Source organism: Leucopleurus acutus (assembly GCF_964270905.1).
Source record: "Leucopleurus acutus genome assembly, chromosome: 9".
Taxonomy (NCBI): Eukaryota; Metazoa; Chordata; class Mammalia; order Artiodactyla; family Delphinidae; genus Leucopleurus; species Leucopleurus acutus.
The window spans coordinates 86770458-86776651 of record NC_139144.1 but is presented as its reverse complement, the minus strand read 5'-3'; positions in this window follow the sequence as shown (position 1 = coordinate 86776651).

Here is a 6194-nt window from a genome sequence, read left to right as displayed (position 1 = left end):
TAGAATTTATACTGATAGAGGAGGCCAGGTTATAAACCTGAGATGAAGTTACCTCTAGAGTAAAAATAAATAAATAAAGACTATCAAAGAAACCCCAAGCCAACTCCAAGACCACACACTTAACACACTTGACAAGCCCTTCTCTGGTGACAGCAGGTCATGATGAAAGTTTGTGGCTTCTGTTATGAATCTGACACCTAATTCTTATGACTCCACTAAAAAGGCAGAAATATATGAGGTAAGTGGTATAGGAGGAATGTGTTTGTCTGAATAAATTATCAGTTTTCCTTGAAATCTGAGCTAAAGGTAAGGTTTAATGGTATTATTAATAATAAGACTTTCTTGCATTTACTAGATTCTGAGTCTGGTGTCCTTTCCACCAAGTCACAGCAGAACAAATGGAAGACACTCATGATCTCCATGACTTCTTCAAGGATTCTTGAAGGGCCTTTCAGTCTGTCCTAGATGCCCCAAATCCCACAAGCCTCTTCCACCCTACTGTCCCCCACCATCTACATACTTTCTGCACTTTCTCAAGGGGAGTAGATTCAACCAAGGGTCATGGTTGAGAGTGTTAAAGAGATGTTATTCTGACACTTGTTACAACTGTAAGGAAGACTTTATTCAAGATACAATAGGAGAGAGTAATTGTGTTCAACTTCAAATACGTAAAGATAGCAGAGCAAGGGGATCAGTGGATGGAAAACTGTTAAGAGGAGACATCAGGGTAGGGGGGATTCTTGCTTAACTGACCTAACAAATTATTGCTAAAGGCAGGCCAAGGACTTAGACATCAATGGTGGAGGATGAGGAACTCAATCAGATGTCAAGGATTGGGGGATTACTTAGCAGGATTCTTTGCTAAGACTGACTTAGGGCCCAAGGACAAGGCTAGTAGAAAAGAGAGTTCAGGGAAGCCTGTCCAAGGTTTGGTCAAGAAGAGTCTTTGTCAGGAGTTGTGGAGCTGGGGGCCTCTATCGGGACTCTTTTGTCCTTCCAACATTGGAAGTGAACTCCTAGGCCCACCTTGGTCTATCACAAAGGCTGGGCTGTACTTCACTATGATAGATCTCAGCTTTGAAATTAGTAAAAAGAGAAGCTGAGACCTGAATCTGCAAGAAATGTGAACTAAAGAATCAAGTACCCAGAATTCTAGGCAAGCTGAAATTCACTTCCCACCCTTTTCTCCCAGGGAAAGCCATCAACATGAAGAAAATATAAATCTCTAATGGAAGCCAATGTCTAAAGAGAAATTGTATGGAATCTGAGACCCAGACTTGATGGGGCAGCCTGGAGGAAGGAGCGTCATTGGTTTGCGCCTCCACTAGTTTTTCTGATGCAGCATACCAGAAACAGAAAAGCAGAAGGCAACATGGAACCAGAGGATACAGCACCTAGCATGATACTTAGCACAATGCAGTTGCTTAATTAGTATTTACTGAATAAATAAACACGAAACTCCCCTTCTAGCTCTAAGATGCTACTCTATTAAGATGAACGAACTGACACATGCCACAACATGGGTGAATCTCGAAAACATTTGCTAAGTGAAATAAGCCAGTCACAAAAGGACAAATACTATATGATTCCATTTATATATGGTACCTAGAACAGGCAAATTCATAGAGACAGAAAGAGCACAGAATTACCATGGGCTAGAAAGAGGGAGAACAGGGACTTATTGCTTAAGGGGTACAGAGTTTCAGTTTGGGACGGTGGAAAATTTCTGGAGATGGATGGTGATGACTGCACAACATTGTGAATGTACTTAGTGCCACTGAACTGTACACTCAAAATGGTTAAAATCGTTTTATGGTATGTATATTTCACGACAATTTTGTTTTTAATTTTTAAAGGATGTTGGTAGCATTTTGCTTAAAATGGGATTAAAAAGATAAAGGGGTACAGCTCAGTGTTGCTGTGTTTAAGGGCAACATAAATCAAAGATATAATGCTCCTATATCAGGATTAGAAAAAGGAATAATCAGGGGCTTCCCTGGTGGCTCAGTGGTTAAGAAGCCACCTGCCAATGCAGGGGACACGGGTTCGAGCTCTGGTCCGGGAAGATCTCACATGCCGCAGAGCAACTAAGTCTGTGCATCACAACTACTGATGCTGCACTCTAGAGTCTGTGAGCCACAACTACTGAAGCCTGCACACCTAGAGCCCGTGCTCCACGACAAGAGAAGCCACCTCATTGAGAAGCCCGTGCACCGCAATGAAGAGTAGCCCCTGCTCGCTGCAACTCGAGAAAGCCCACGCGCAGCAACGAAAACCCAATGCAGCCAAAAATAAATAAATAAAATAAATAAGTTTAAGGAAAAAAAATTACAAATCTTTAAAAAGAAAAAAGAAAAGAAAAGAAAAAGGAATAATCACAATGCAGGGGCTTCCCTGGTGGTGCAGTGGTTAAGAATCCGCCTGCCAATGCAGGGGACACAGGTTTGAGCCCTGGTCCGGGAAGATCCCACATGCTGCGGAGCAACTAAGCCCATGCAACACAACTACTGAGCCTGTGCTCTAGAGCCTGTGAGCCACAACTACTGGGCCTGCGTGCCACAACTACTGAAGTCCGTGAGCCTAGAGCCCGTGCTCCGTAACAAGAGAAGCCACTGCAATGAGAAGCCCACGCACCACAACAAAGAGCAGCCCCCACTCACTGCAGCTAGAGAAAGCCCACGCACAGCACCGAAGACCCAATGCAGACAAAATAAACAAATAAATAAATAATAAATTTATTTTAAAAAATAAACAAATAATCACAGCCCAACTTTTCTTCAAACCAAAGAGCTTTTAATGGTGTTTATTCCCAAGAGCCTTAATAGGGGTGGTCTCACACATGCTCCATGACTGTCTTCAAGCCAAACCAGGTCTCTTTCACTGTGGGTAAGATCTGATTGGCCAGCAGAAGGAACTCATATCGATCTGTGTCTCCCAGTTCAAATTCAAATGATTATTTGATTCCAGAGTCATAGGACCAGTCAATGCTTCCTCCACTGGCTTGGTCTGAAGGGCAAGTGAGAATATAGTCTGGTTATACTATTCCCACTGGCCTCTCACAGCTATGTAACCTCTATATTAAGTTCCACCACTATCAAAAATAAGTCAGGCCCCTATCTGCATGGACCTTGAGAACAGGGATAGCTTAGTAGGGGGCCATGCTTATGAAAAAATACAAGATTAATTTGAAAAGCAAAAGGTGTTACTCAAATGGACACTATACTTAGCCTTCCTTTGGTGTTCTTAGGAGCCTCTGGCTTCACCCACCCATTTGGAATCCTGCCTGCTCTCCTACTGGCATCTTCTACAGCTTAGGGAGGCTACACCACTTCCTTCTTCAGTTGGGTGCTAGGTGTAAACATTGTTTCCTCTGGTGGGAGAGAAGGGATTACAAATAGAGGAAGAGATTTGGTCCCTGCTCTCAGGGGACTTTCAGTATAAGGATGGAACAGGCTTTGCTCTGATAACAAATAACATGCCCAGCACCTATATGTGTGAGTAAAACCAACAATGTGCACCTGTGTAATATGTGGCCACTTACATGACAAATGATAAAGGAAGGTAGCATTAGCCTACAAAGACTTCTGACAATCATGACTCAGAAGAGCTAAGCAATAGGTCGGCTCTGAGGTCCATCCGAGGGAGGGCAGGTAGAGGTCAAATGGAGTCACCTAATCCCTAAGAATGGGGCCGAGCAAAGGGGAAGACCAGGGAGGTTATACCAGGGAAAAGTAGGACTAGTGGTTAATATTGGGAATTAACACTATGAACTCGTGTGTCTTGTGTCTTTGCCTTCACCCACAGCAGCAGTAGTAGCACCTGGTAAATAACAAACACCAAATGGCTGCTGATTTGAACTGAATTTTCCTGGGTACCAAAATTACTAACTTATACCTTTGGTGTGGTCACATGACACAGATGATCCCACTAAGAGGTCCACAGTGGACTGGCTTCAGATTGAATCCTGATTCTGCAAATCATTATTTGGGTGACCTAAGACAGTCACTTATCTGAATCCCAAACGTTTCTTCTGTCAAATAAGGATAATAATACTACTTACTTCATAGGGCAGTGAGAATTAAATAGGATAATATAATGCTCATGATTCGATCAATTGTTGAGTGCTTATTAAATGTGTTAGACGTTATGCTAAATTGGTTTATTTAATCCTCACCTGTGTCACAAGTAGATATTAGTATTAGTCCCATTTTACAGATGAGGAAATCTCAGAGAGTAAGTGAAGGAGATGGGATAATGTATGTAGAATAGGCATTCAGTAAATGTCAGTTGTGATTATAATCATCATTATCAATAAATGACTAAGATCCCATCAGAAAAGTTGGACCACATTAAGGATCAGAGGTATCTGGAGGAGAGTAGTTCACCAGGAAACTAACAAGCAACATTTATATAGTGCCTTCGAGTTAGTGAACTCTTTTATTGTACATTCTATCTTTAGAGCTTCTCAACAACCCATTTCATAGATGAAAAAACCAAGGGAACCTGGTTTGAGTGACTGGGCTTGAGTGACCTGCCCAAGGTTACTTGGTTCCAAAGTGATGGAACTATAACTCAAACCCAGACCTCTCTCCCCAAGGTCTGTGTTTTATTTCCCCCTGAGAAAGGCTCAAGTAACAACTTCTGGACCAAACACCTGTTGTGATGCAGCTCCTTATAGACCTTTCCAGATGAGAAACTGCCCAGAAAATGTCTCACCCACCACAGACGTCCAGCCATGTCTTGGGTGGAGCGAAGCAGGTATTCAGCCCAGAGCTGAATACCAATCAGGGGCAAGAGGCAAAAAGTACTTAACTGGGACTCGTTCTTAGAGGCAGTGCTTGTCCAAGCTGGAATGAGGCCAGAATCAAGGATAACAGAGACAGCTCTGGACAGAGATGCAGCAAGAACTTGATTAACCATTAATGGTCACATTACAAAAGATCAGACAGCAAACCCTATACTTGTCTGACATTTGCTTAATGGAAGTATCTTCAACATCTGTGACTCTACCAAAAACAACATACTAAATGTAGGCCTTTCAAGGTCTACAGTACTTGTAAATACCTCAGAAAAGGAAGGTGGAAAACTAGATTCCTTGTAATAAAATGGCTGAGACCCCATGTATGTGTCTCAGGGGCAAATGATGCCATTCTGCTGACATTCTGAACTCGAGCCTCCACTCAGAGGTGGCCAACCAGAGAAAACATGCATTCCTCAGCCTCAAGTGGCCATAATGGCCTTCTACCCCACTGTCACCACGGCCCTCCTCCCTGGAGGTTCCCCCACCAAAGGGGAGGACAATCCCACATGGAACACAGTTAAAAAGGTCTGGGCAACTGTAAGATCAGTCTTCCCAGAGAATAGCCTAAAAAATATGTAGATAGAGCTCCAAAGCTGTTCATTACATTTGACTTGGGAATCGCCTAAAAGAAAAAGAAGTCTGTGCCAATATGTTCATAGTAGCACTATTTAGCAAAAAGCTGAAACAATCCAAAGGCCCAATAACTGGGATATAGCAGTATAATTGAATAACAAATACCTAGAGTGGAAATAACATAAAACTATGTAGGAAATGTACAATGGAATACTACTCAGCCATAAAAAAAGAATGAAATAATGTAATTTGCAGCAACATGGATGGACCTAGAGATTATATACCAAATGAAGTCAGAAAGATATACCATATGATAGCACTTATATGTGGAATCTAAAATATGACACAAATGAACTTATCTATGAAACAGAAACACACTCACAGACATAGAGAACAGACTTGTGGTTGCCAAGGGGGATGGGAGAGGGATGGATTGGGAGTTTGGGATCAGCAGATGCAAACTATTATATAGAGAATGGATAAACAACAGGTACTACTGTATAGCACAGGGAACTATATTCAATATCCTGTGATAAACCATAATGGAAAAGAATATGAAAAAGAATATATATATGTATAACTGAATCACTTTGTTATACAGTAGAAGTTAATACAACATTGTAAATCGATTATACTTCAATAAAATAAATTTTTGGGCTTCCCTGGTGGTGCAGTGGTTGAAAGTCCGCCTGCTGATGCAGGGGACACGGGTTCGTGCCCCGGTCCAGGAAGATCCCACATGCCGCGAAGCGGCTGGGCCCGTGAGCCATGGCCGCTGAGCCTGTGCGTCCGGAGCCTGTGCGTCCGGAGCCTGCGCTCC